Source organism: Primulina tabacum, chromosome 6 (assembly GCF_025594145.1).
Source record: "Primulina tabacum isolate GXHZ01 chromosome 6, ASM2559414v2, whole genome shotgun sequence".
Lineage (NCBI taxonomy): Eukaryota > Viridiplantae > Streptophyta > Magnoliopsida > Lamiales > Gesneriaceae > Primulina > Primulina tabacum.
In genome coordinates this window covers 22,366,083-22,385,295 of record NC_134555.1, presented here as the reverse complement: position 1 = coordinate 22,385,295, position 19,213 = coordinate 22,366,083, and the positions used below count along the sequence as shown (strand labels likewise).

The 19,213-nt window shown below is 36.1% G+C and overlaps 1 pseudogene; it reads left to right on the top strand.

Moving 5' to 3' along the window:
- The first annotated feature begins 2,094 nt into the window (after window positions 1–2,094).
- LOC142550113 (polygalacturonase-like) lies at window positions 2,095–6,660 on the top strand (annotated as a pseudogene).
- Window positions 6,661–19,213: the final 12,553 nt, after the last annotated feature.

Genomic DNA, 19,213 nt, shown 5'->3' with positions numbered 1-19,213 from the left:
TTCTTCCGTCCAAATGGACTTCGAAACGCTGTCTAAACGCGAAATAAATTATATATTGTGATCTTCGCGTCAAGGGTTTCTGATGAGGAAAATTTCTTGGTTCCAGCAGCTCTAAATATCAAGTGCTGGAATAGCATGTATTTGAAGTTAAAAATCTTATATGTAGTAGAATAACGACAATAAACTCATATTCGAAGTCGGAATTGAATTATGATATGATTTGAAACTCATATAATGACTTGGATTATGTTATTGATTGGAATGAGTATGTTATTGATGTAGATAAAGTTTATACCGATATCTTTAGGCTACATCAACTGGAAATGAAGAATTGAGGTATGTTGCGCCGACGGGTAACATAGACATGTATCTGTATTATATGATATTGTTGGGTTGGTTTGATTGATTGGAATGAGAATACATGTCTATATGCCTTATTTGTTGAATTTATGTGGCATACATGACATTGTGATTGGAATATCGATGTATAAAATAAATGTTTGTTAACACACATCGTTTGATGCATACATCGATACATGACATGCACGTTGAGCTATGATCCTTGGATACCCTATATGATTTGATTGGATTCTGGGGTTTGTGAACACAATTATGTTTGGTATTACACGACCCTTAAAGCATAGACATTTGTGGCCCCGACGATTGATATGAGATTTGGGATTTGATGGCGAGTATCCCTTATTGAGGCCAGTGTGCCAGCTCGAGCATTGATGTAATGCCCGAGATTTTATTTATTACAATCTGAGATTAATCTGAAATGATTTATGGATTAATTAATGTGATTATAGACGGAAAGTATTAGACCGGGAAAGAAGAGAAAAGACGCAAAAGATGTGCGAGGGTAGTGCATTCGCGCACATGCGCGACTTGATGCGTGAGCCATGCGCGATTTGGCCAGAAGACCCCGCGCATATGCGCGAAGTGAGGGCGCGCATATGCGCGAGGTGTCCAACAACATTTCCAGAGAATGTGGCGCACATGCGCGGAAGACAAACGCGCATATGCGCGAGAAGCCAAGCAACATGCCCAGAGAACCTCGCTCATATGCGCCGGCGGAAGGCGCGCATATGCGCAAGAGCTGCCGAGATGCACGCGCCGAGACTTTGTGTCTCGTGCATATGCGCCGATGGTGGTCGCGCATATGCGCGAGACGTGTAGAACATGCAACAAGCCACTTGCCTTTCATGCATCGTGTATATATATATATATATATATATACACATACATATCAGCCTTTAGAATTGGAAGAAAAGAAATGAGGGTCGAGGGAATTATCAAATTCTAAATCATAGATTCGTGATTTCTGTGGAATCTAACCGTACGATTTTGAATCCGAGTACAACACCGAGTTCCTAGCGACGACAGCTACAACAGGACGTAAGTTTTATTGAATTGATATACGTTTGAAATTTGATATTGGGGGAATTATGATTTGACTGATATATTGTGTTCTGGATATACTGATCAGTATAATTGAAGTCAGATTGAAGAACAGACTTTGTATGTATTTTTTATGATTTTCGGAGTTGATTTGATTGAGATTCGATATCAGGGTTGTATTGTTATTGATTATAAGTTGTACCGATATTGATTATGAATTCTTGTATTATATGTGATGTTGAGATTGACGGGGTTATCGAGACTGTATTGTTATGCCGTCTAAACATTAGTAAATTGATATTGATCAGATTCAGTAGTGACTTCGATTATATCGTGATATCGTCGATATGGATTAGATTGTATCTTGTTTCGATATTGATCAGATTATATTTGATTTGAGTATTGATCAGAACCGGTTTTGAATTGAGTTAAATTTATATTGTGCCTGTTCGATATTGTCATTGCCAAATTGGGTATGGACAGAGTGGAATTCGAGACTTCGCCTTCGTCAGACCGAGAAGATAAAGGTATAAATTAATGTTGATGTGGGATTGCACAACTCGATTTGATTTAACTTGAGTCTCCCAAAATCACATATTTATTTTATTGCATGTTAATTGCAATTGAATGATATTGATATCTTTGATCTATTGATTTATGTATTGAGTCATAGGCGGATACGCCTAGTCGTAAATGAGTGATCTTGTGACAGTAGTGCCGAATAGTGATGGAGTCGTCACTGGCACATTGCACATTGTCACAAGATAGGATATTGGTGAAAATGCCAAAGTTTGTGACGGGTAGGTCAGGACACCGTATATTTGGATATATCGAAGTGGATATAATTGGAGTTTCTTCTATTACTGATGTTCGATATGGCAAGAACCAAAGTCCGTGAATAAGAACATACCACCACCCCGATCGGGAGTGTAGGTGGGTGTATGTTCTTATTCTTATCAGGATCCCTAGATTAGGACGAGTCGAGTCAGAGTCCAAGAGTCACGGAGTGTGATTCAAAGTCTGTGGTGATTTATATGTCGGATCTGATACATGTTATATTCAGAGTTTATGTTTTCTGATTTGATACATTTTATGATTATCTGTTTATGCTTTTATCTGTTTATATGAAATGCATGTATACATGATTTATACTTGGAATGTAATCTCACCGGAGCTACGGCTGTTGTCTTATTTGTATGTGTGCTTGACAACATGTGGGACAGGATCACGAAGCATCACGGTACAGATTTTTGGGGCTCTCGAATGCAAGTTTCGGGTGTCATAGGGTTGGGTTGAATTTTGGCTAGCCTAGGGCCCTTAGCCATGGTTCAAACCATACCCTAGGATGTTGGTAAGAGGCTTTGGTCAGTGGTGAAAACCCCATTGGCCAATAGTCTTGAGAACGACGCAAGGAAACGCAGCGCAGCTGCTGTAATTTTTTTTTGACAGGAAGTGTGCCTGCGGTTCAGAGGTGTGTTTCGAGTTCTTAGTTGGCTTTTAGCCTATGGTCTTTGACTGGACAGTACCTCATCGAGTCAGGAAGGTCATGTTTTTGACCGTTTGTCATTTGGTCAAGTTTAGAGGTCGTACGAGAAATTACGGTGCGATGTGCCAAATTGACTCTCGAAAGAGGTTTCATGTTTTGTCTCCATTCACCAAAATTTCGACTTGTATCATTTTAGGAGCATTATTTTATCATTTTAGGTGTATTTCAATCATGACTAAATGAGGGTTCGGTGTGGTTCGATTTGGCACGGAGTCATGATTAAATACTAAGTCATTGGGCGTAATTGTCTCATTTTTGGAGTCAATTACAAAGTTTGGTCAAGTTAAATCATTTGCATATTTTTCATGTTAGATTTAGGTCGCAGCGAGCTTGGGAACGATCCAATCCATGTTGTAAATATTACAGGATATTTAATTAGGCCATTTAATTATGTTACATGCATAAAAATATAAAATATTCATTTTTTAGATTTATGCGATATTGCTTGTGGCCATTTTACTATCATGGGATTATTGTATCACCCGGTGGTCACTTACTGGTTCAGTTCAGTTCAGTTCCACCCAGTATACTGTGGCATTAGTCTGATCAGACGATTATTACTTCACCCGGTGGTCACTTACCGTTCAGTTCAGTTCAGTTCATGGGCCACTAGCGTAGAACATAATCTCAACAGAAAATTATGATATGCCATTTTATTTCAGGGCTCTCCCGAGCAAATATTTTACTTATAATTACTCATGTCATGATATTTACACGTATTGCCAGTCTCATGATAATTTCATGTTGCATGAAATTTTACTATATTTACTTGTTATTTACGATGTATGCATGTTGAGTCTTTAGACTCACTAGACTTGATTGTTGTAGGTACTGATGAGGTCGGGATCGAAGGGGGGGACCAGTGAGCATCTTGGGTCAGCAGTAGTGGAACCGAGGACCTCATTTCAGCATTTACCATTTTTATGCTAAAACATTTTATCTTTTGTTGGATTATTTTTAAATAGTTATTTTGCAAACAAAATTACTTCCGCTGCTATTTCGAATATTTAACACTGAATCTTTTTATCTGTTTATTTATTTAAAGAGGCGTTTTAATTAGTTAAAGAGAAAATTTTTAATTTTTTCGCAAATTTTTCAAACACGAATTTTCGGGACTTTATAGATAACCACTTAGAAAGTTCTAAGGACGGTAGTTCGGTATAATCATCATATGACTTCACATATGCATGTTTAGACATCTATATGCCCTTACCAAGAAACGCGGTACACAATATCACATATGTTATTTCGAGATCAAGCGACCTTTATCCATGTTTTAGGTGGCTAAATCGACTAGGAACGAATTTAGTTTATACAGTGTTTACAAATGTGTTTTAACATCGAATTATGATTAATTTATATTAAAGTATAATCAAGGTTTTTTTCTATATTGATCACATGATTATACAGATAAAAAATAACAAAACATGAATAAGATATTATATTAAAATAAAGATTGTTTATTACAAATGAGTCAATAAATTACCTAGCCAACAACTGGCTTACATGAAATTTACTCTAACATTAATATCCATAATATCACTTATAACATATATATTTAATAACAAGAAAACTTGGCACCACAAATTTTTTTAACCATATATAGCCTAATTCATGGAACTTGAGCCCATCAATATTTTATTGGTGGATAACATAAACAGACCCAAATAGAAAATATATTCGACCAATAAATATTCTCAGAATCCTAAAAACACATATTACATGAATGGTAGGGCATGTTTTGTGGCTCTCCACTTTACCTCAATATAATTATAAATTTGCTTAATATTCAAGGAAAGACATATAGTTGTACAAAAGAAGCAGGAAAAAGCAAAACACTAAATGGCTCCAACATTCATTTGCAAAGTTCTCTTCTTTTTGTCATTTCTTGGCATGCATTGCCAACGCACAGACGAAAGTATTCGACGTGAGGACGTTTGGTGCAAAGGCGAATGCAGATATAAGTCAGGTATATACAAAAATATCGGATCACTCTAGATACTAATTTGTATGAAAAATGAACGAATTAGTGATAAAGAGGACATAAAACATGATTTTAATGCAGGCTTTATTGGCTGCTTGGAAGGAAGCATGTGCAATCACCAACTCCAAGCACAGTTTGGATCCCAAAAGGGACATGGTCTTTGAAGCAAGCAAAATTGGTTGGACCTAATAAGGCTTCTATTGAGCTTAAGGTCGAAGGCATTTTGAAAGCTCCTTTGGATCCAACTCAAATGCCTAACAAACAAGGGGAGTGGGTGACAATCAATTATCTCGATAATTTCACTCTTTCAGGCGGTGGGAGTCTTTGACGGCCAAGGACATGAAGCCTGGAAGAGGAATGACTGTCACAAGAACCAAAACTGCGTAAAACTTCCATTGGTGAGATGGCTAGCTCGTGCCTGGTCTTAAATTTGAAAACAGTGTTCTATGTTGTCTTTATATATGGTAGAGTCCATGCGTCCCACTTATTCGTTAATGATCAAAAACATCTATAAATTGTAAGCTGAGACACTCTATTGACGCATCACACCTAATTTGATGGCTATTATTCAGTGTCTTTAGGGCTTATAAAAATCACAGAGAGGATACATGTTCAACAAGTTTTAATTTTTCTGAATGCATACAGAACTTGAGCTTCAATTTCATCACCAACTCAACCATCCGCGACGTGACCACCAAGGACAGCAAGAACTTCCACGTAAACGTGATAGGCTGCTACAACGTCACGTTCCTCCGCTTCACGATTTCTGCACCCGGAGAAAGCCCAAATACCGACGGCATCCATATAGCACGTTCCAAACTTGTGAACGTCACCGACTCAGTTATAAAAACCGGAGACGATTGTGTATCAATTGGTGATGGAACCGAGCAAGTCCACGTCCAAAACGTGATCTGTGGGCCTGGTCACGGTATCAGCGTCGGAAGCTTGGGCAAGTTTACGACAGAGAAGGATGTTGTGGGGATCTACGTCAAGAACTGCACCTTCCTCGGCACGCAGAACGGGGTTAGGATCAAAACTTGGCCATCGGCTCCTGCAACTTTGCAGGTCACCAATCTGCAATTCGAAGATCTTATCATGACCAACGTTACGTACCCGATTGTCATAGATCAAGAATATTGCCCACACAACCTGTGCAAACTCGACGTACGTAATTCATCTCATTCCATCGCCAACTTATTTAACAAACGCGCATCACGCTAAAATTCACTTTTTCCTTTATTGATTATATACAGACCCCATCCCTCGTTAAGATCAGCAACGTAAAAATTGACAAAATCAGGGGCACGACAAATGATCCTGTCGCGGTGACACTTATCTGCAGCAGGAATAAGCCTTGTGAAAATATTCAAGTGGGCAACATCGATCTACATACTGACGGAAGACTCGGCCCTATCACCACCAAGTGTAGCAACGTAAAGCCTAGCTTGACCGGCAAACAGAATCCACCCTTGTGCGTCCCTGCTTCTGCTGCTGCTACGCAATCTGCTTAATTTTTTTCTCACAGCACAAGAATATGGCGACAACCTTTTTCTGTGTATTTTTAGTTTCAAAAAAATTTTTGACACAGATTTTAGGATTGTCAGCAATGTATTTTTATATTTTATGTGGCATATTTATTCTCGTAATTTTACGTATTTTGTAATACTAATCAGAAACTTCTGATCTATTTGAAACGAAACCTTATATTATCGGTTTTTTGTTTTCCGAACCACCATTCTTACAGTTTTTACTTGTTCCCTCACATTCTCAATATACTTACAGTACTGAGTTTTTTTATACATGAATTCTTGAACGTATAAATTCCTAAATTAAGGATTTCTAAAGGTTTGTGCTCTTAGATCAATTTCATTTATACGGGACTTATATGTGAGTAATTACGTGTCGTGAGTTGTCTATTAAGTTAAAACAAGAATAAAGTGATCAACTAAGGGTTCCAGTTTATTGGGCTTTAATGTATCTAATAGGTTGTGACCTTTAATGTGTAGAGACAAAGTGTAATTTCTGTTTTCATTATGGGCTAAAACAGAAATATCAGAAAATAATGATAAATATTATCTATATATATATATCATGGTCCCTTGATCTCGGTTTATCATGTTTCATATTCTCTTCTCCATTAAAAAAATAGTTTAGAAGAGAAACTAAAAGTTTCTCTCAAGAAAAGAGCGCGTAGATCTGGAAAATCACGGCACGTTATAAAGAATTAAGAAATATGGCTTCAGGTACGCTTCCACTTAAGTTTTTCAGTCAAATTCTTAATAATTTAATGTAATATATTCTGCGGTTTATGCGTTTTTCCAACAAGTGGTATCAGAGTCACTCATGCTTGAATCATTGAGATTGTTTAAAGTTTTGGATATTATATGGATCCAGATCTGGAAAAGAAAATTTTGCTCAAATCCTTTTTGATATGGTTTCAGACGAAACTGACACTACTCGTTTTTGTTTAAAATATACTAGAAAATTATTTTTCTTTCTAATTCATTCGTCCAAAACACTAAACATTTAAAATATGAATAAGTTGCACCATTTAAAATCAACCCACCAACTGTTATTTGAAAATAAAAAAGAACGTAATTCAAAACATAAATCGTAAAACGTCAACCAACCTAAACTAACTTTTTTTAGAATATAAACTTAACTCAAATATCTTCTCAAAACCTCTCAAAAGCATCATAAGCCATAAAGTCTTAAAAGTAACTTAAATCATTAGCATAACTCATAAACATAAGTGCGGAAAACTAGCGACGGTCCTCGGGTTGTACGCACTTTCAGTCCATCTAGATAAACCATCAAGACCTCCATTAACATCGATCTCATGCTTACCTACATCGATCACACATAGTGAGTCTATTGACTCAGCAAACCTTAACCATGATAAGAAGTAATACATATACATCTAGATGCAATAGTGAAAATATTTTTGCTTAAAATATCTTTTCATGAATATGCATACATTACAAGATATTCCAAATTCAACCACACTTAAAAGACAACGGTTTTATCAAAAATCGTTGTCTTTTTTTCCTTTTAACAACGGTTTTAACAAAAACCGTTGTCTTTGTGAATTTATTCCTTGTCAAAGACAACAGTTTTTTAAAAACCGTTTTTTAAAAACTGTTGTCTTTGGTTGTCAAGACAACGTTTTTCAAAACCATTGTCTTTGTGCTTGTTTTTTATTTAGCTAAGACAACGGTTTTTGTTAGAACCGTTGTCTTTTATGGGTTACGACAACGATTTTTATACCGTTGTCTATGAGCGGGTTTTTTAGTAGCTATGACAAAGAATCTATGAGCGCGTTTTTATGTAGCTAAGACAACGGTTTTAAAAATCGTTGTCTATTAACGTCGGTGAAAGACAACGATTTTTTTAGTATCTACGATAACAATTTATAAAATCGTTGTCTATATACATTTTTAGGGCATAAGACAACCTTGTCGTATTACTAGAAGAAGTAAGCGGAACTGTTTATTTAGCGATGGTTTTTCTTCAACCGTCACTGAATATAGCGATGGTTTCATAAAACCGTCGTATTTTCAAATTAGCGACGATTTTTCAAAATTGCGACTGTTGTTTAAATTAGCGACGGTTTACTAAGAGCCGGAGCTAATAGGGATGGTTTCAGATTAGCGACGGTTTAAACAAAAACCATCGCAAATTGTCTATAAATATCCGCGTGCTCAGTCCATTTTCTTCATAAAATAAATTTTTCTCTCTTCAACGATTTTAATTTCTCTTCAATTCTTGATAAATTTTTAAGTGTTAGTTAAGATTGTAAATATTATTAGTTAAGTAAGATTGTAAGTGTTTTTTGTTAGATATTTAAATTATAAAATTAATTTTATTTATTTTACGTAAAACAATAGCGACGGAATCATATGAAAAACTATGCAAAACCGCCGCTAATTGACCTTTAACAACGATTTTTCAGTGCTACAACAACGATTTTTCTCCGTCGTCTTTAGACGCCTACGACAAAGGTTTTTAACCATTGTATTCAAGTTGTAACGTCCCAAAAATTTGAAGGTCCACGTGAACCACATGCATGCAAGTTATTAAATTTCTTTTGTATTTTATTAAATTGTTTTAAAGCCTGAAATGCATGTTTCTTTCATTAATTTATGTTTAATTATTTTTATGCATTTTATGCGTAATTCATGCATGATAGGATTTAATTCACGAAATTTTAAAAATTCATGCATTAGGTTTTTAGATGCATTTCACGCTCGAACGAAGATCCGAGACCGGATAATTTTCAGAAAAATTTTTTTTATACATGATTAACTTTTATAAATTAATATATGGTGTTTTAAGTGGATTTTTCAAATAATGGGATTTTACCGGGTATTCTTATCCGCAGGACTTTATTTTTAAAGGTACGTGAATTTTATCGAATCGGAGGACTTTTTATTGGTTCGGCTAATATTTTCAAAACCTTTCCAACGTGAAATATTTTCGGGTGAGCGTTTGGATTTAATGGGCCTATTTTAAGCTTGTTATGCTTAAAACCCTTTTCAAACCCTTAATTATCATATCAGGACCCATTAATTATTTGATTAACTATCTAATTATTATTTATTAAACCCTTAACCTCCCGTAACCCCCAACCCAAAGCCGATATACGTCCCATTCCCTTCAGATTTCCTACGGTTTCAGAGCTCAAAAATTGAAGGCGTTGGTTCTCTCTTGGATTGCTAAAGAAAATCTTCTTCCGGGTATCCTTCTTCTTCCTTTGTTCACCAAATCATCCCCAGGCACGCTTGTTCTTTTTTTTTAACGCATCATATACGCTGATAATATGTGTGTAGCAGACGTAAAATCATGTAGATGTTTCGATCCATGCTCGTTTGTTCATCGGTGGTAGTAAGCATATGTTTTATTGTCCCACTTGTGAATTCCTCACGTTTTGTTGATCATGGTTGCAAAGGGGCTGTCGAGTGATGTTGCTGAAGGGTCTCTTTCAGCGAGAGATTTACTGTCAATTAGAAGAAGTGAGATGGTGGTCGGTAATCTAGAAACCGTGAGGTGTTGCTAAGAGTTGCTTCGGGTTTGAGTTCATCGAGTGAAAGGGGTAGGGACGGCGGTGCATGGGCTTGAACTAAGCTATGTTTCTGACCTTTTAAAGTCTAGAAAGATGTTAGGATTGAGTCACGGGTGTCTGGTTGAGGGAGAAGCTCGATCCTTGGGAGTTTAGTTTGATCGAGAGACAACATGCTAGTATTTATCGTTTGGGGTTTTTGTTGGTGCAGAAGCTTTAAGACTCGGTTAGGCATGGTTTAGAACCTTCATTAAAGTCTAAACGGTGAGCCTTACAAGCTGGACACGTTGTGGTAGAAGGTGCACCGAATAGTTAAGGGATTTGAGACAAGTGTTGGAATATAAGTGTTAAAGGGGGAGGGTGGGCCGAGAGTTTTATTGAAGGGGTAGGGTGCTGGCTGAAACATTCAGAAATTTGAGGGCATAATTTAAGTGGTAAATGGGTTAGAATGACTTGTTAAGTTATGGTACAAATTGGGAAAATTTTGGTTAAGTTTCGGTCCGTTTCGGGTTATAAATCGAGACCCTGGTCCAAGTTTTAAAACGAATCGATTAAGTTATGATTTGGGTCGAGTTTACGTCTAAGAATGCTTATAATTATGTTTTTGGGTTGATTTAAGGAGTTTGGTAAGATTCGGCTCAATTTAGAGGTCCAGGGGTGAAATGATAATTTTTTGGTTTCTAGGGGCAAATTGGTCATTTTGCACCCTGGGTGAGATTTTGGTCATGGCAGCGCCCTGAGCACAAATATATGATATTTTAAATGTTCATGCATCATTTTTACGATTTTTAAGCAATTATGATAAATATGTTGCATGCTTGGTTTAAAGGAAAAGTTAAGTATATGCATGTTTTTATTAAGTAATGAAAATGATGTTATTTTTGAAGGATGAGAATTGGTTGTGACTGACGATGTATATGTATACGATTACATGAGATATGATGAGCTGAGGCCCGGGCTCAGTGGACGAGTAATGTTGTCGCTGATGTCCCTCGCCGCCCGGTACTTTTGTTATACGTAGATGGATACATCGAATAGAGCTGATACGATAGAGCTGATACGAAAGTCATAACTAATGAACTGAATTCAATTAAAGGAAAATGTTTATGTTTATGATGACACGATGAGCTGTCTAGACACGTTTATGATGATATGAGATGACATGATTTGACACGACATGATTTTATACGACACATTTACGAATATGATGACATGATTTGACACGATATGATTTTACACAACACGTTTATGTTATGATTTTAAGTTCATGAAATATATGTTGAATATGATATTTTTCACTGCTGTGTGCTATGTATATGTACTTGTTATTCATGGTACAGGTGTGTTGAGTCCTTAGACTCACTAGGCGTGTATGATGCAGGTGAGATTCATGATGAGGAGACTAGAGGTACCGAACTCTGAGTAGGAAGGCCTGGTGCGGCGACACGACCCGAGGACCGCATGTTTTCCGATTATAATTTATGAAATTGAAAGGAGATGAATGTTTTTATACGTGATGATATTAATATTTTTATTCGTTAAGTTTACGTATTATTTTGGATGAGTTTAAGTTTTTTTTAAAAAAAATATTCCGCACTTTTAAAAAAGAGTAGACGTTTCAGTTGGTATCAGAGTAAGGGTCCTGTATAGGGTTGTGTCACCGCCAGCTTCTGCCGCTCAGTCTTCAAGCCTCAAGTCCGTAAGTTTAAATGTTTTAAATGTTTTTAATGCTATCACCTTCATGTTTACATAATATACGTTTTACGGGACATGTTTATCTGTCGTTAATTTTTTAGATTAAATGTTTTAAAATTTTTATGTATGTTACGACATGAAATGAGAAATTATATGATTTTCATGTATGTTGGTTTTGTGGTGGAATTGGACATGATTAAGATTATGGCTAATTGGGCGTAGGGAAAGGTTGTGAATGAATTGACTATGTTAATTTTTTTGTTAGTAGTAGTGATGTTCTACTTATGGGTCATAAGTTAAACTTGACAATTATGAATGCTTTTGGGGGTTGTATATTTTCTAAAAAAAATACCGATGGTTCGAGGGTGCTAATTGAGTTAATTTTTAGGATATTATGTAAAGATTAATGATTCGAAGACTACGATGATTTTTGGAAGTATAAAGCATAGAGTTTATTTAGGATGCATGCTTTATCTAGTTGGGTTTAAGGATTGAATTGCACGAATTAAGAACTTTAAGGACTTAATTGCAATAACCAATAATTTGAGGATTTAAGTGCAAAAATAAAATTCTAATGGACTGTTTTCGAATTTATCGAATTTTGGGATCAAATTTTAGATTTTGAGAATTTCAATGTTTAATGATGCCAAGTCGAAAATTTTATATAAAAAAATAATAATAAAAAATACAAATTTCGAGGAGTTATAGGGCCAAAATTGTAATCTTCGAGAATTTTAAGGACCAAATTGCAAATTTTGAAATTTTGAGGATTAAATTCGAACTTTTGAGGAATACTTGGGTAAAAATATTATTGAGGTTATGAGAATTGATATTGGGTCTAATAATCTTAAGATTATTGAACTTTATGTTATGAGAAACCTATAAAATGAGATTAGGAACGTCAAGAACTTATGGGTAATTGTTGGATTCTAGAGATTAAGGACAAATTCGAATAATATTCGAGGAAAGTAAGAACTAATTTTGCAATTTTTAAGAAATTTGGGGATTTGTTAAGCAGTAAGTGAAAATTGAATGGTTTAACTGACAAGACTTTTCGGTGATTTGAGCTTGAAGAGATAATTAGAACTTGGTTATATCTGGATTATAATGTAATAAGGAATGACAATCAAAGGCATTGTAGGATGATTCAATATTGGGCTTGAAAATCTAAGTGTTAAAGGAATAACACAGTGGAAAAAAAAAAGAATTTAGAGTGATAACAATTTAAGGTAAAGTGATCATCTAGTTAAGTTATAATATTAGACATTAAGTTAACTTATTTTTGGGAACTTAAGGTTTGATGTAGCATAAGTTTTAATCATGATCTTATGAGTTAAAAATTATATCTTCACTATGGTTAAATTTTTCTAGAAAGTTGGGCATGACTGATGGTTAAGGTATTTGGTAAACGCATGTAAGAATTGAGGTAGACACCTCGTCTCGAGGAATTGTTGGTAAGTCATTAAGAAACTCGAGAATAAGCGATTAAGTGTGTTGGAATTATGTTATCTAATACTATTTAGGTCTCGTAAGCTTGAATTTTAAGTTTATGGAATAGATGTTCGTACAAAAGTTTTGGGTGAAATAAAAACAAAAGGGAATTAGTGGTGTTCCAACATAAGTTATCATTGAACGAATATTAAGATTTTTATCGAATAAGAAATCTAAAACTTTGATATGGAGATCCTGGAACTCTATGGGGTATATGTGAAGTTGAATTATTAGAGTTAGTCTAAGGATCCCATGGGATGACTTAATAAGTTTTATATGCTAGTATGTATTAAGCATCGAGGATACGTTAGAATGCAATATTCGTTTCAAGGAGGAAGGTCCAAGGGTCTTAGGCCTCAACTATATTGTAATTGGGAAGGGAATAATTTAAGCATGCAACTGATGCGAGAAGGGTTTTACTAATTAAGTAGAAGATCATTATTGTATAATTGGGTTTTATGGATTAATGTTATTCGAGTTTTAAGATTTGCAACAATTTTATATCCAGTATGTACTTGTAAATAGTAAGTTACGTAAGTTGGGGGCCGTAAGATAAAGATTCGATTCAAGGATCTTAGGCTAATATTATTATGGGGTTGAGATAAGGTTTAACTTTTAAGTGTATTCGCGAGGATAGAAGTCGATTAGAAATTTTGGTGCTAAGGTTTCTTAAATCGAACTGCATAAATGCTAATGTAATAGGTCGATGAACATCGCGGGCATAATATAAGAAAAGTAAGGTGTGATAAGTTTGGACATGCATCTCTAGTCTGAGGAATTGCGGGAGAAGTCAAATTCGAGGTCATAGTAGAATAGAACTAAGTCACCCAAGTCGTTTTAAGTTGCGATTCGCAATTAAGGATTCAGTAGGCAAATTAATTAGGATTGAGGAGACGTAAGGACAACTCAACACTTACTCTGTCAGAGTAGCGCAGCGGAAGCGTGGACTATTGAGATTCTAGAATTAAGATCGTCTAAACTTTTTTTTTGTCTAGGGTAAGCGAATTTCGAGGACGAAATTCAATTTAAGGGGGGAAGATTGTAACGTACCAAAAATTTGAAAGTCCACATGAATCACGTGCATGTTAGTTATTAAATTTCTTTGATATTTTATTAAATTGTTTTAAACCATAAAATGCATGTTTCTTTCATTAATTTATGTTTAATATTTTTATGCATTTTATGCGTAATTAATGCATGATAGGATTTAATTCATGAAATTTTATAAGTTCATGCATTAGGGTTTTTAGATGCATTTCACGCTCGAACGAGGATCGGAGACCGGATAATTTTCAGGAAAATTATTTTAATACATGATTAATTATTATAAATTAATATATGGTGTTTTAAGTGGATTTTTCAAATAATGGGATTTTACCGGGTATTCTTACCCACATGACTTTATTTTTAATGATACGTGAATTTTATCGAATTGGAGGACTTTTAATTGGTTCGGCTAATATTTTCAAAACCTTTCCAACACGTAATATTTTCGAGAGAGCGTTTGAATTTAATGGGCCTACTTTTAAGCTTGATAGGCTTAAAACCCTTTTCAAACCCTTAATTATCATATAAGAACCCATTAATTATTTGATTAACTATCTAATTATTATATATTAAACCCTTAACCTCCCGTAACCCCCAACCCACAGCCGGTATACGTCCCATTCCCTCCAGATTTCCCACGGTTTCAGAGCTCAACAATTGAAGGCGTCGGTTCTCTCTTGGATTGCTAAAGAAAATCTTCTTCCGGGTCTCCCTCTTCTTGCTTTATTCACCAAATCATCCCCAGGCACGCTTGTTCTTTTTTTTTTAATGCATCATATACGCTGATAATATGTGTGTAGCATACGTAAAATCATGTAGATGTTTCGATCCATGCTCGTTTGTTCATCGGTGGTAGTAAGCATATGTTTTATTGTTCCACTTGTGAATTCCTCACGTTTCTTTGATCATGAATGCAAAGGGGCTGTCGAGTGATGTTGCTGAAGGGTCTCTTTCAGCGAGAGATTTACTGTCAATAAGAAGAAGTGAGATGGTGGTCGGTAAGCTAGAAACCGTGAGTTGTTGCTAAGAGTTGCTTCGGGTTTGAGTTCATCGAGTGAAAGGGGTAGGGACGGCGGTACATGGGCTTGAACTAAGCTATGTTTCGACCTTTTAAAGTCTAGAAAGATGTTAGAATTGGGTCACGGGTGTCTGGTTGAGGGAGAAGCTCGATCCTTGGGAGTTTAGTTTGATCGAGAGACAACATGCTAGTATTTATCGTTTGAGGTTTTGGTTGGTGCAGAAGCTTTAAGACTCGGTTAGGCATGGTTTAGGACCTTCATTAAGGTCTAAACGGTGAGCCTTACAAGCTGGACACGTTGTGGTAGAAGGTGCACCGAATGGTTAAGGGATTTTAGACAAGTGTTGGAATATAAGTGTTAAAGGGGGAGGGTGTGCCGAGAGTTTTATTGAAGGAGTAGGGTGCTGGCTGAAACATTCTGAAATTTGAGGGCATAATTTAAATGGTAAATTGTAGAACCCGATAAATCAGATTACGTATAGCCATGCATAATTACTATTATTTAAATTAAAATGATTTCTTTTATATTTATGGAGTGTTTAAGGCATTTTAAAATTTGTTAAGTCATGATTATTTATTTTAATCGCAGGAGTTTAGTTTTACCTTGTCGGATAAATACGCGAGACCGGACTGGAGATGGAGAATTGAGATTAAATTTATAATAAGAAAATTTTTCTAAATATAATTTAATCCAAGGAATAATTTATTTTAATGTTAAATAATGTTTTAAGATTTATTTAAATTAATTGGATAAAAGTTATTAAATATACTCTTCTATGTTCAATAGTTAATTAAAAGCCTAAATTAAAATGTGTAACCAATGGTGATAAATTAATCTAGGCCTAATATATTCAATAAATTACAACCTAACATTTCTATAATTAATTCTATGGACCAAGCCATGCCATGCAAGAAAATTATTACCCTAATTTAATTTATTAAATTCGTAAAATACATAATGGATATCTAAGACTTTAAGAATTTAAAATTCATGATATAAGCAATATTCTTACCTTGTTTTTGTTAGAGAATTTCGGCCCCCTCCCTAGATCAATCCAACCATATCACACATCATTCCATATCTCACAGGCAACAAGGATAGAAAGATTTTTAATTGCCATTAAAACTCCCCATTTAATTGGCAACCTTCACCTCCATTACCTAGCCATTTTCCCTCACCCTACCTTCGAAAATTTCAGAGAAAACACTAGCTAAAAATCGTGAACTAGCAGTAAGAAAACAAGGAAAAAAAATACAACTCCGTTTCCGCCGCGCCGTGTTCGTCGTATTGATTTGTTTCTTTCAAAAACAAATTTCAGACATGTATATACTGTTTTTTTCTCTTCAATCAAGTCCTATAGATATTTTAAAAAATCACATGTTCACAATTTAAGTAGCAATGAATTTGACAGCAAGATTTTTCGAAAATTCTGTGCAAGCACTTCTCGGCCGTTCCTCTATGCTTCACAGTTTGGGTGTTTTTGTGATTTCAGGAGGTTGGCTCGGTTCCAGGCGCTCAATGCTGCATCTAGGCATGTACTAGAGTGGGTTAGAGTCATATCGGTTCATTAGTTCAAGTCCATGCACGCCAGAGGAAGGCTTGACAGCAACTCTTCCATAGTTGCAATTTTGAGTCTTGGTTTTTGATTGTTGGTTGTCTAAGGTGAGTGTTCAAAGCATGGTTGGTCCAAGGCCTGTAACCATGGTTGGAACCCTACCTTAGCATGTCTAGGACGTGACCAAGACACCATTTCAAGGCTTGGTACATGAATCCATCAACATTTTTAAACAACAAGACAAGTGCCCCACGGTTTCATTTTCTGATTTTTTTGTATGAGATGGTTTCAGATTTGGGGGTGTTGGGTGGATCTTGGCTGTATTTTAGCCCTTAGCCATGGTTTATACAACACTTCATCAAGTCTAGATCGAGCCATTGTCGATTGTATGGCCACTGGAACGATGCAAGACAGCAAATAATTCAAATAATCGCACAACACAGAATTTTGATGCTCTCGGTCGAAGCTTTGTCTTGTCCTAGGTGTTTGCTTGGATTGTGGTTGGCCTAGTGCCCTTAGCCATGGTTTAAGCCACACCTTAGGATGTTGGTAAGAGATTCTGGTTGGTGGTTCAAGCTCCAATGGCCATTAGCCTCGTAAAAGAAGCATAGCAAGCGCAGCTGCTGCCATCGCGCAATTGACAGCAGCACGGTTTCGGTGCAGGGGTCTTGTGCGAGTTCTTGATCGGCTTTTAGCCTATTGCCTTGGACTGGATAGTACCTCAATGAGTTAGGAAGGTCATGTTTTTGGCCGTTTGTGATTTGGTTAATTTTAGAGGTCGTACGAGAATTTACGGTGCAATGTGCTAAAGTGACTCTCGAAGGAGCGTTTTACAATTTTGGCCTCCATTCATTATGTTCGTGTATTACAGTCCTTATGAATAATATTCCATCGTGTTAGGTGTATTTTATTCATGACTAAACGATGGGTCGATGTTGGTTCGGGTTGGTACGGAGTCATAGTTGAAAAATTAGTTTGTTGGTCGCGTTTGTCTCATTTGTGGTTCGGATACGAAGTTTTTTTGCCAAGTTGAAATCATTTGCATGTTTCTCATGTTAGGATTAAGTCGCAGCAAGCCTTGGAACGATCCAACTCATTCAGGAAAAACAGAGTTATAATTATATTACGTGCATAAAATATAAAATGTTTATTTTTGAGATATATGCGATATGTCTTGTGGCCACCTCACGCTTATGGGATCTTTCTACCGGTGACTTACGACCGATTTACGATTATGTATGTGTATGGACATCCAGTCCAAGGGCTGTGGTGATCTCTACCGCCCAATATTTTGTGGTTTAGTCTGATCAGGCGCTCACGTTATGTTATGGGCCACTTGCGTTGAAACATTATCTCTTCCTGAAAAATCTCATTATGATATTTTATGACAGGGCTCCATCGAGCAAATCTTTTACGTACGATTTTCAGATATGCACATATTTATAATTACTCATGACACGATTTTCACCTTACGCTTTACGATCCGACAATTTTACGATTACACAAAATTTTATGATATATTTACTTGTTATTCACGATGTATGCATGCTGAGTCTTTAGACTCACTAGACTTGATTGTTGTAGGTACTGATGAGGTTGAGACTGAGGGCGGGGACTAGTGAGCTAGCTTGGGTCAGCAGTAGTAGGAACCCGAGGACCTCATGTTTCAGTTTATTCATCTTTTTATGTTCAAACTCAGTTTTATTATGTTGAATAATTTTTAAGTGGTTGTTTTGAAACAAAATATTTACTTCCGCTGCTACTTTAAAATTAAATCTATTTACCAGTTTATTTTATGAATGATGCATGTTATTTATTTAAAGAGAAAAATTTTAAATAATTCCGCAAAATTACGAGTACGAAAACTGGCCTTTACATTTGGTATCAGAGCCTATGTTCTTGTAAAGGGTTGTACTACCACTGATCTCGAGAAGCTCACGAAGTCACGTCTTCAGTCTGTAAGTTTTACGTTTACGCATTTCGTTTAAAGCATGAAATATTTTAACGGCATGTTTTCATGAAATATTTTATGTTCAGATTATGATTATACAGTGTTTATTTAAATTTAAAGAAATAATAGAATTATGCATGTTGGTTACGTGTGGATTATGCATGGAACAGTATGCCTCCTAGACGCATTAACGATCGCACGAGAGATGAGGAGCATCGTCATGAGGACGGTGAGGATCATAGGCAGGAGAGAGATCTCTCGCCACCCCCTCCACCGGACATGAACGCCCAGATGTTAGCCGGAATGACACGGTTTTTCGCACAGTTTGCGGGGAACAATGCTGAGGTAGCCAGGCAGACGGGGCCTGAGGCTACCTATGAGCGGTTCATGAAGATGAGACCGAAGGAGTTCCCAGGGACGACAGATCTTATGATTGCCGAGGGCTGGATTAAGTCCCTTGAGGTT